Source organism: Peromyscus eremicus, chromosome 17 (assembly GCF_949786415.1).
Source record: "Peromyscus eremicus chromosome 17, PerEre_H2_v1, whole genome shotgun sequence".
Classification (NCBI taxonomy): domain Eukaryota; kingdom Metazoa; phylum Chordata; class Mammalia; order Rodentia; family Cricetidae; genus Peromyscus; species Peromyscus eremicus.
In genome coordinates this window covers 57555655-57566253 of record NC_081433.1, presented here as the reverse complement: position 1 = coordinate 57566253, position 10599 = coordinate 57555655, and the positions used below count along the sequence as shown (strand labels likewise).

The 10599-nt window shown below is 37.3% G+C and overlaps 1 pseudogene; it reads left to right on the top strand.

Annotated features, from left to right (window-relative positions):
• The first annotated feature begins 1235 nt into the window (after nucleotides 1–1235).
• On the top strand, nucleotides 1236–7315 carry LOC131894548 (zinc finger protein 431-like; annotated as a pseudogene).
• Nucleotides 7316–10599: the final 3284 nt, after the last annotated feature.

Genomic DNA, 10599 nt, shown 5'->3' with positions numbered 1-10599 from the left:
CAGTGGGATGTGATTCTGCCTGGCCTCTGGTAAAGCTGAACAGTCCTTCTAAAGTAGTAGGCTGGGATATGGATCCCTAGGAGGGGGTACAGACTGGAATTGTTGGGTGAGTTTTAAGGAGTGTTAATGGGCAGTGTCTTACTTGGGATACCTAGATGTGGCATGGCCTCTGGTAAAGATAAAGTCTTCAGAAGTTGTAGGCTGAGATATGGAGCCCAGGGGAGGGGGTGGAGTCTGGGGTTGTTGGGCAGGCTTAATGGGGTTAAGTGGGCAATGGGCAGTGTCTTATCTGGGGTCCAGTAAAACTGCTGGGGCTGTGGGTCCTACGGTGAAGCTTAGGGGAAGAAAGTCTTGTTTTGATTTTTTTAAATGAATGTATTTTGCCTGTATGCATGCATATGCACCACATGTGTGCCTGTTCCTCACAGTAGTCAGAAGACAGCCTCAGAACTCCTGAATCTGGAGTTATAGATAGTTGTGAGCCCCTATGTAATATTTGCAATTGAGCCTACCTCTTCTGTGAGACCAGCAAAAACTATTAACTACTGAGCCATTTCTCCTGCCCTATGTTGTTTATTTATGATCAACATTTATATTGCTAATGTTTTCACCTGCCCATTTGTAACTGTTTAAATACACATTCTCTTTTAGTAAGATCTCATTAATGGTACCATTTAAACTGGGACATTTCAGATTTTTGGGAGATGAATACAGAACTGGAGTGAATGCATAACTCTTGTAGGAACTTTAGTAAAACCTCTGAGTTCTTTCTATCTTGTCTGTTTGTTTGTTTGAGTTTTGGAGGGGAGTCTGGAACTCATTGCATAGACCAGGATGGCATCCAGCTCAATAAAGTTCACCCGCCTCTGCCCCCTGAGTCCTGGAATTAAAGACATGAGCCAGTACACCCAGATTACACATTTTTTTTGGAGCTAGTAATTGTTTATTCAGTTTCTCTGATGTGTACTCAGTACTGTTGATCTGCTTGCTTCTCTCTCTCTTTATGTCTGTTAACTGGCATTTTTCTTATTCAAAGGGCATAAAAACGACAGGGGTGAATCTCCTTTTCAGTTTCCTTCTAAAGTAATTTGGTAATTACATTAGAATTTCTGTGTCATGGAATAAGTATGGGAAGCACAGAATTATATGAATATATTCTCAAAGAAGGATACATTTACAGTATTGTCACTATCATGCTTTCTGTTGTACACATGTATGGGATATTTTAGAATGCAGTGACCTATGATGATGTGCATGTTGACTTCACTCGGGAAGAGTGGGCTTTGCTGGATCCTTCCCAGAAGAGGCTCTATAAAGATGTGATGCTGGAGACCTACAGGAACCTCATTGTGATAGGTAAGACTGTGAATGTTCCTTCCCTTTCCCAAATAAGGGGACAACTGTTTCTTCTGTAATTTTGACTGATAAAGACTAAGAATGAGGTGAATAAATCAGGCAGGGTTCTAAGATAAACTGATGATAATAATTTATTTTGCATAATTTCCAATAATATAGTATACATTTTCTGGTACTATATTTTAGGCTACAATTGGGAAGACCATAATATTGAAGAACATTGTCAAAGTTCTAGAAGACATGGAAGGTAATTTTCATCTGCAAGTGGATACAAATGTGCCTCTGAAGAAATTTTAATATTCCTGGAAGTTTTAAAGAAAGCAACAGTATAAATAAGCTCAGTTTTAAGTGTATTGATAATTATTAAATTCTCACAAAACCATGTGCTTCAGTGTCAGGGAGCTGGTTTGTGTTTGCAAGGAATTCTTCTAAGAAAGAAGACAAGGAAACAACATTTTAACAGATATCACTATTTTAATCACAGCTTCATGATAACTATGCTGTAGAACTACCAATCTGTTTACTTTATATGATTCCTATATTGCAAAGACATACATGTGGAGCAGGTGATAAGTATATGTCCAAAATCTTCTTATAAGCGAATTGTTCATGGTAAAGCTAGTGTTACTCATATACTTGTAATGACTTTGCTAAGTTTAGTGAGCAGGGCAGTTTTGCTAAGGCAGAGTGAGCAGAGACTCAAGAACATTGTTGTGGAGAAACCTAAATCCCTAAACCACATATCTTTGAGGAACAAGAAGTCAAACTGTGTGAATGCAATGTGGAAACCATTCAGTTGTTATTTTTCCTTTCTAGGTATATTAGATGTCACAATGGATACAAGCCATGTGAGCATAGAGATAGTTAAAGAAGCAATGTACCTCTCTCTCTCCCAGAATAATTAAAAGATGTATAGTAGTCCCCACTTTAAGTAGACTTATAGAATGTGATACAAATTTGTGATTAATTGATTTTCCAACTGCATCAGGAATACATTAGCAAACTCATACTGCACAAAAGCTCTATGAGTATTAGGAATGTGGAAATTCATCTGTTTGTCCTGGTTCACTTTGCAAATGTAGTATGACTCACACTATAGGAAAATTTATGAATGCAATTATTGTGGTAAAGCTCTGAATTCTTCAATTCACTTCAAATATGTGGAAAAACTCATATGGAAAAAGGATGTTATAAATGTGAGCCATGTAATAAAGGCTCTTACCATCACAGGTATTTTCAAAAGTACAAAACAACTTATAATGAAAGGGAATACTCTAAATGTAAATAAAGTGATAAAACTTTAAGATCTGATTCCTTTTTACAATTAAACCAAATTGTAAAATTAATTCATTTAGGTTAAAAGATTCATCAGTGTAATGAATGTGGTAAAGTTTATACATGTGGCAATTTTCTTCATAGGCACGAAAGAAGTCATACTGGAAAGAAACCCTCTGAACATACTCAATGTGCTAAAGCCCTTACATATCACACTCATCTTCAAAGACATGAAAGAATTCATACTGGAAAGAAACTCTATGAATGTAATCAGTTCAGTAAGTCCTTTGCATGTCACAATGGTCTTCAAAATCATGAAAAAAATTATAATGAAGAGAAACCCTATGAATGTAAGCAATGTGGCAAAGCCTTCACATGTCAGAGTAGTCTCCTAAGACATAAAATAACACATACTGGAGAGAAACCCTATGAATGTAAGCAATGTGGTAAGGCCTTTGCATATCATAGTTATCTCCAAATACATAAAAGAACACATACTGGAGAAAAACCCTACAAATGTAATGAATGTGACAAAGCCTTTTCATGTCATGCTCATCTTCAAAAACATAAAAGAACACATACTGGAGAGAAACCTTATAAATGTAATGAATGTGGTAAAGCTTTTGCACAAAACTGTAATCTCCAAATACACAAAAGAACACATACTGGAGAGAAACCCTACAGATGTATTGAATGTGGTAAAGCCTTTGCACGTCACGGTCATCTTCAGATACATAAAATAACACATTCTGGAGAGAAGCCCTACAAATGTAATGAATGTGGCAAAGACTTTGCACGTCATGGTGATCTTCAAAGTCATGAAAGAATTCATACTGGAGCAAAACCCTACAAATGTGATGAATGTGGTAAAGCCTTTACACGCCACATTGATCTTCAAAATCATGAAAGAACACATACTGGAGAGAAACCCTACAAATGTAATGAATGTGGTAAAGTCTTTGCACATCACAATTATCTCCAAAGACATAAAAGAGCACATACTGGAGAGAAACCCTACAAATGTAATGAATGTGGTAAAGCCTTCGTGTGTCATGGTTACCTTCAAATACATAAAAGAATACATACTGGAGAGAAACCCTACAAATGTAATCAATGCGGTAAAGACTTTGTAGATCACACTCATCTTAGAATACATAAAAGAACACATAGTGGAGAGAAACCCTACACATGTAATGAATGTGGTAAAGCCTTTTTACGTCACAATTATCTCCAAATACATAAAAGAACACATATTGGAGAGAAACCCTTCAAATGTAATCAGTGTGGTAAAGCCTATATATGTTATAGTCATCTTCGAATACATAAAAGAACACATACTGGAGAAAAACCGTACAAATGTATTCAATGCGGCAAAGCCTTTGCACATCATAGTCATCTTCAAAAACATAAAAGAACACATACTGGAGAGAAACCGTATAAATGTAATGAATGTGGTAAAGCCTTTGCACAAAATTGTAATCTCCAAATACACAAAAGAACACATACTGGAGAGAAACCCTACAGATGTAATGAATGTGGTAAAGCCTTTGGACGTCATGGTCATCTTCAGATACATAAAAGAACACATACTGGAGAGAAGCCCTACAAATGTAATGAATGTGGCAAAGACTTTGCACGTCATGGTGATCTTCAAAGTCATGAAAGAATTCATACTGGAGAGAAACCCTACAAATGTAGTGAATGTGGTAAAGCCTTTATACGTCACAATGATCTTCAAAGTCATGAAAGAACACATACTGGAGAGAAACCTTACAAATGTAATGAATGTGGTAAAGTCTTTGCACATCACAGTTATTTCCAAATACATAAAAGAACACATACTGGAGAGAGACCCTACAAATGTAATGAATGTGGCAAAGCCTTTGCCCGTTGCAGTAAACTTAAAATACATGAAAGTACACACACTAGAGAGAAACCCTATGAATGTAATAAATGTGATAAAGCCTTTGCACTTCCCAGTTATCTACAAAGACATAAAAGAACACATAGTGGAGAGAAACCCTACACATGTAATGAATGTGGTAAAGCTTTTGTATATCACAATTATCTCCAAATACATAAAAGAATACATACTGGAGAGAAACCCTATGAATGTAATCAATGTGGTAAAGCCTTTGTACGTCACAGTCACCTTCAAATACATAAAAGAACACATACTGGAGAGAAACCCTATGAATGTAATCAATGTGGCAAAGCCTTTGCAGATAGCAGTCATCTTCGAATACATAAAAGAACACATACTAGAGAGAAATCCTATGAATGTAAGCAATGTGGTTAAGCTTTTATATGTAGCAGTATTTGAAATCATGAGAAAAAATCATACCAGAGAGAAACACTATAAATGTAGTCAGTGTGGAAAAATTTTGCACTTCATGGTAGTCTTTAGACAAGAGTAAAACATTTAGTGTGTAATCAATCTGTTAAAGCCTTTGCACATCATATTAATTTCTGAGAACCTGAAGGAACTCATACCAAAGCAGATCTGACTATAAAGTATTTGATAAGATCTTTAGCCAACACAGTCAGTTATACAAGATTATTTATTCCAGAGAAAAAGACCTGACAAGGGTCAAAATCTGTTCAAGCATTATGATGTACATCTTTATTTTATTTGCACCTGTGAACTCATGTGAACAAAATCCCTATGAATTTAAACTATGAGGTAGCCCTTTTAGATTTCACTTTTTTTCTTCAATTACATGAAAGAATTCGTCTGGTGTAAAACTTCATCAGTAGTGCCTTTTCTGTTGCTATGATAAAATGTAATGTCTAAGGCAACTTATAAAATAGTTTAATTTGGCTTATGGTTCCAGAGGGATATAGTATCACAATGAAAATGGCATGGCAACAAGCATCAGACATGGTAGGTAAAGCAGGAAGTTCAGAGCTCACCTCCTGAATCTGCAGCATGATGCAGAGAGAAGGAGCTGGAAAGGGTATGTGGATGTAAACTCTCAAGCCAACTTCCAGTGACATATTTCCTCCAACAGGATAGAATTTCTTAAATCATCCCTATGATACCACCAACTGAGAAGGATTGATTTCTCTGACTTTAAGCCTACATGCTTGTTTTCTGTTGCTTGAACAAATTCATGATGCAGAAAACCTCCATAGGTAAGCCTTTAGATGCCTAAACATCTGGGTAACAGGAATGAATGCTTACATGAAAAAAAATCTATGAGTGAAAATTTGTTCAGTGATTTATGTCTTTGTGTGGGATGTGCATGTGCATGTGCATGCTGGTCCCCAAGATGGTTAGAATTAGTAGGAATTATTGGAAATTGTCAAAATTCTGACCTTGGTCCTGGGAATGAACCTTTCTTAACTGCTCTACTATGTCTCTAGCCCTGTAAATATTTTAAAGCCTGTTTCTTTGATGTTAGGAATAGGAAGCAACTCATACACAAGAAAAACCATATTCATGTAAATGATTTGGTAAAGACTTTAGAAATCACAGTTGCCTTCACTTTCAAGAAAAAAGTTTCATCTCTTTTTTCATCATAACCTTGAAGGCAGTGAATTATTTACCATGTTCACTCAAGTGTAATGGTAGAGATCACCAATTGTGGTTTGTATTTTGAAATATTAGGAATATGTATTGAACTGTGCTGTATGTGTGGCAAACCCATTTACTGAAGTTTATTTGGTGGTTCACATTTTCCTTCTGTGGCTTCTGTTCATCTTCTAGTGTGCTTTCACCCGGTGATAGGTACTTTTCTGCTGTAATGTATAGAATGGGATGCCCATTATCTAAATGGTCCATCATGTAATTGAATATCAGGCAGTGTGTGATCATACTTTTCAAGTAAGGGAATATGTGAAAGGGTGGCCAGTTGTTTTTCCTGGTTTTGCTTTTCATATATTCACAAATTCCCTTGAGATATTGTTGTTTTTACCCAGCCTGGTTTGTATGTCAGTAAATAGTCAAGACTACATTTGACCTTTCAATTCTCTTGTGTTATCCTCCGAGTCCAAGTCTCAGAATAGAAGATACACCCCCAACATGTCAAGTTTTGTGAACACATTTTCATAATGTTAATGTTAAAATGCTTAATAGAAGTAACTATAAGGAACATTAAATACCTCCTGTGCATGTCCAAAGCAGCATTTTCATCTCTCTGGTAGATATGTAATAAAGTAGGATAATCATCAATCAAACTGTATATCTCATAAATACTTTGATGGTTTGGTGGTTTGAAAGAAAATGGCCCCCAAAGGGAGTGTCACTATTAGGAGGTATGACCTTGTTGGAGTTGGTGTGGTTTTGTTAGAGAAAGTGTGTCACTGTGGAGGTGGGCTTTGATGTCTCGTATATGCTCATAAAAACTGACCACTTCCTGTTGCCTTTGGATCAAGATGTAAGGACTCTCAGCTCAGCCCCATGTTTGCCTGCATGCTGCTTTGCTTACCACCATGACTATAAAAGAGTAAACCTCCGAACTGTAAGTGAGTCACCCCATTAAATGTTTTTGTTATAAGAGTTGCTGTGGTCATGGTGTCTTTTCACTCCAGTGGAAACCTTAGCTAAGACAATGTACTATGGGCATGTATATGTTCTTTGACATTTCATGCTTCTTCATATCTCCATTAGATATCCATTGGCACATCATTTTGAAGTACTGCCTAATAATGTAACAGCAACAAAATTTATTTTTTAAAAAACATTTCTGGTGTGTGTATGTGCGTGCGTGCGTGCGTGCGTGTGTGTGTGTGTATGTGTGTGTGTATGTGTGTTTATAATGTGATTATAGGTTTTTAGGCCATGACAGATATATGGAAACTGGAAGACAACTTTGTAGGATATACATTTGGCCATCTATATGTGATGATCAAAGTCAGGTTGCCAGCCTTGCACACGTTTCCCATGGAGCCATCTAACTGATGCTCAAATACAATAAGTTGATAAATTGCATCAGTAAACTATTGTGTTTTCAGATGGTAAACATATTGTCAGCTAAGGATGGGGGAAAATAGGACAATTTGAATAATAAATTCTATCTGCAAATGAAAATGATGTACAGCTATCTTTTTTGGAATGTGTTAGTTTATTCTGAGAACTAAATACTTGTTCATAGCACTTTGTCAGAAACACAAATGAATGCCAGAGAATTATCTTACTGGGTAAAGTTGGTTGCTGCTAAGCCTGATTACCTGAGTTCAATCTCTAGGAGATCTGCATTTTCCCACAAGTTTTTCTCTTATTTCTGCATTTGGGCAGTGGCATATGCACACTCACATACCAGCACATAAATAAATAATTTTAAAACCCAAATAAGTGCCATTGAGGTCACTTGCAGCCAAACAAACTCCCTACATTTCATCTCTAGAACTCACATAGGAGAAGTAGATAATAATCACCTGTAAGTTGTCCTCTCACTACCACATGCACATTATGGCACAAGTGTATACACACAAACATAGTTCAAACATTTTCAAATGGGTGAAAATTTAAAAAAAAAGAAAAGAATCCATTTTTGAGAACATATGGAATGATTTGCCAGTTTAAACTATAATTATAGAATATCAAGAAGTATTACTGTTCATCAGAACAATGATAGTTCCTTTTGTTTTTTTTTTTGGTTTTTCGAGACAGGGTTTCTCTGTGTAGCTTTGTGCCTTTCCTGAATCTCGCTCTGTAGACCAGGCTGGCCTCGAACTCACAGAGATCCACCTGGCTCTGCCTCCCGAGTGCTAGGATTAAAGGCGTGTGCTACCACCGCCCGGCGATAGTTCCTTTTTAAATATTATTTTATCCTTTTATTCTCTGATTCAAAGATTGGTCATTCTAAAAACATATCTCAGCTGAGTTTTATGCACACCTGTAATTCCAGCACTTAGGAGACAGTGACAAGCCAACATTTCTGAGTTTTAGGCCAGCTTGGTCCACACAGTGAGTTTCAGGATAGCAATGACTATGTAGAGATATCCTTTCTCAAAAAATTTTTTTGAAAGTGAAAGAGTAATCTCAAATTGTGGAACTTATCCCAATATAATCTGACTGGACTCTGACTGATTTCAATTAAGCCTTTTATTATCTTTACTCACATCAAGAGCATTGTGTTAACAATGAAAATAAGAGACAATGTGGAGAGTCCATTCACAGAGGGATAGAAACCCATTGATTCCTCCTGCAAACATCTGATGGACTTTCATCACTGTCAAGTGATAGGAGGCAGAAGGAATAATGAGACATTGTCACCTTCTGCATTTTAGTAATATATTTAGGAGCTGGAGAGTTTGCTTAGTAGTATTGCTTCTCTTGTGTACCCAAGTTGGGTTCCTAGCACCCACACAGATGGCTGAGGACTACCTGTATTTCCAGATACAGGAGATCTGATGCATTCTTCTGGCCTCCTAGGGTACCAGATAAGCAAATGGTGAAGATTATATATATATATATATATATATATATATATATATATATATATCTTCATGTGATTCCATATTGTAAAAAAGGCTTTTATGTATGTATTACTTTAAAAAAATAAGCCAGGCAGTGGTGGCGCATGCCTTTAATTCCAGCACTCGGGAGGCAGAGGCAGGTGAATCTCTGTGAATTCGAGGTCAGCCTGGTCTCCAAAGTGAGTTCCAGGAAAGGCGCAAAACTACACAGAGAAACCCTGTCTCGAAGAAACCCCCCCCAAAAAAAGTAAATAAAATTAATTCAGGTGTATAAGTTTTGCCAGTGTATATACCAAGTGCATCCCAAGTATCAGCAGAGGCCACAAGTGGGTGATTCCCCAATACTGGAATTACAGACAGTTGTATGCCCATAGATGTCAGAGGACAACTTGCCAGAGTTGGCCCTCTCCCTCCACAGTGTAGGTCCCATGGACTGGACTTAAGTTGTCAGCCTTAGTGGTAGACATCTTTATCAAATGAAGCATTTTAATGGCCCAAGAATACTTTCTTATAGCCAGCTCAAGCAAAGTAGCTGAGCTCATATTTAAATTCAGCACAGAGGCAAGACTGTAAAAAGTGGAGTGCAGATAGTTCAGACAGGAGTTAGCTAGGCTGGAAACATTAGCATACATCTGTCAAGTGTCACAAGATCTTTGTATGGATAGGGATCCATTTGGACAGTGTGTGCAGATTCCAAAGGCAAGGATTAACCCCTTCCAGCATTTAGTTTATTTTCTTTGCAGTATATGCACTTAACAGAAACACAAGCCTTCCTCTTCAGGTTTCACTGCTGCTCTGTCTCCATCTTCATTGACAACTCCATAGGTGTCTTCTAAAGTAGAAACAATCTAAAAAAAATGTGAAGCAATTGCAAAAACAATCACATCATGTATAGCTGTCTCTCTATTGCCAGGGGCAGGAATGCAAACCTTCTGCCTTTTGACATGTGGCATATCAAAAGGACACCCTGCTCAATAGTGCTTGACACTGCTTCCTAGCCATGAGAAGTGGCTCCAGGACTGTCTACTTTGTGTGGATTACTAGCTAAGAGTGAAAAGACATGTGTGTGACTGGCTGAAGAAAAAAAGAGTTTTCCTCAAAGTTTGATTTTCCCCTTAACCACTTAACCTGGCAGAATGGAAGTTTTTGCTTGCTTACATAAGTATTGGAGATTTTTGTGTGGGTTTCCTCTTTATTTTTTTTTTAAAGATTTATTTATTAATTATGTATACAGTGCTCTGTCTGCGTGTTTCCCTGCAGGCCAGAAGAGGGCACCAGATCTCATGATAGATGGTTGTGAGCCACCATGTGGTTGCTGGGAATTGAACTAAGGACCTTTGGAAGAGCAGCCAGTGTTCTTAACCTCTGAGCCATCTCTCCAGCCCGGTTTCCTCTTTAAAAGTCCTTCCCCATACCCCTCCTGGACAGCAATCTCAAATTTGGCTCAGAGATTATTCATCTTGTTACCAGCTACTCAATAAATCTTTAAATATAATTGGATTGAGTCTATGGTCTTTTCCCAGGCATCACAAACTCCATTTTCTG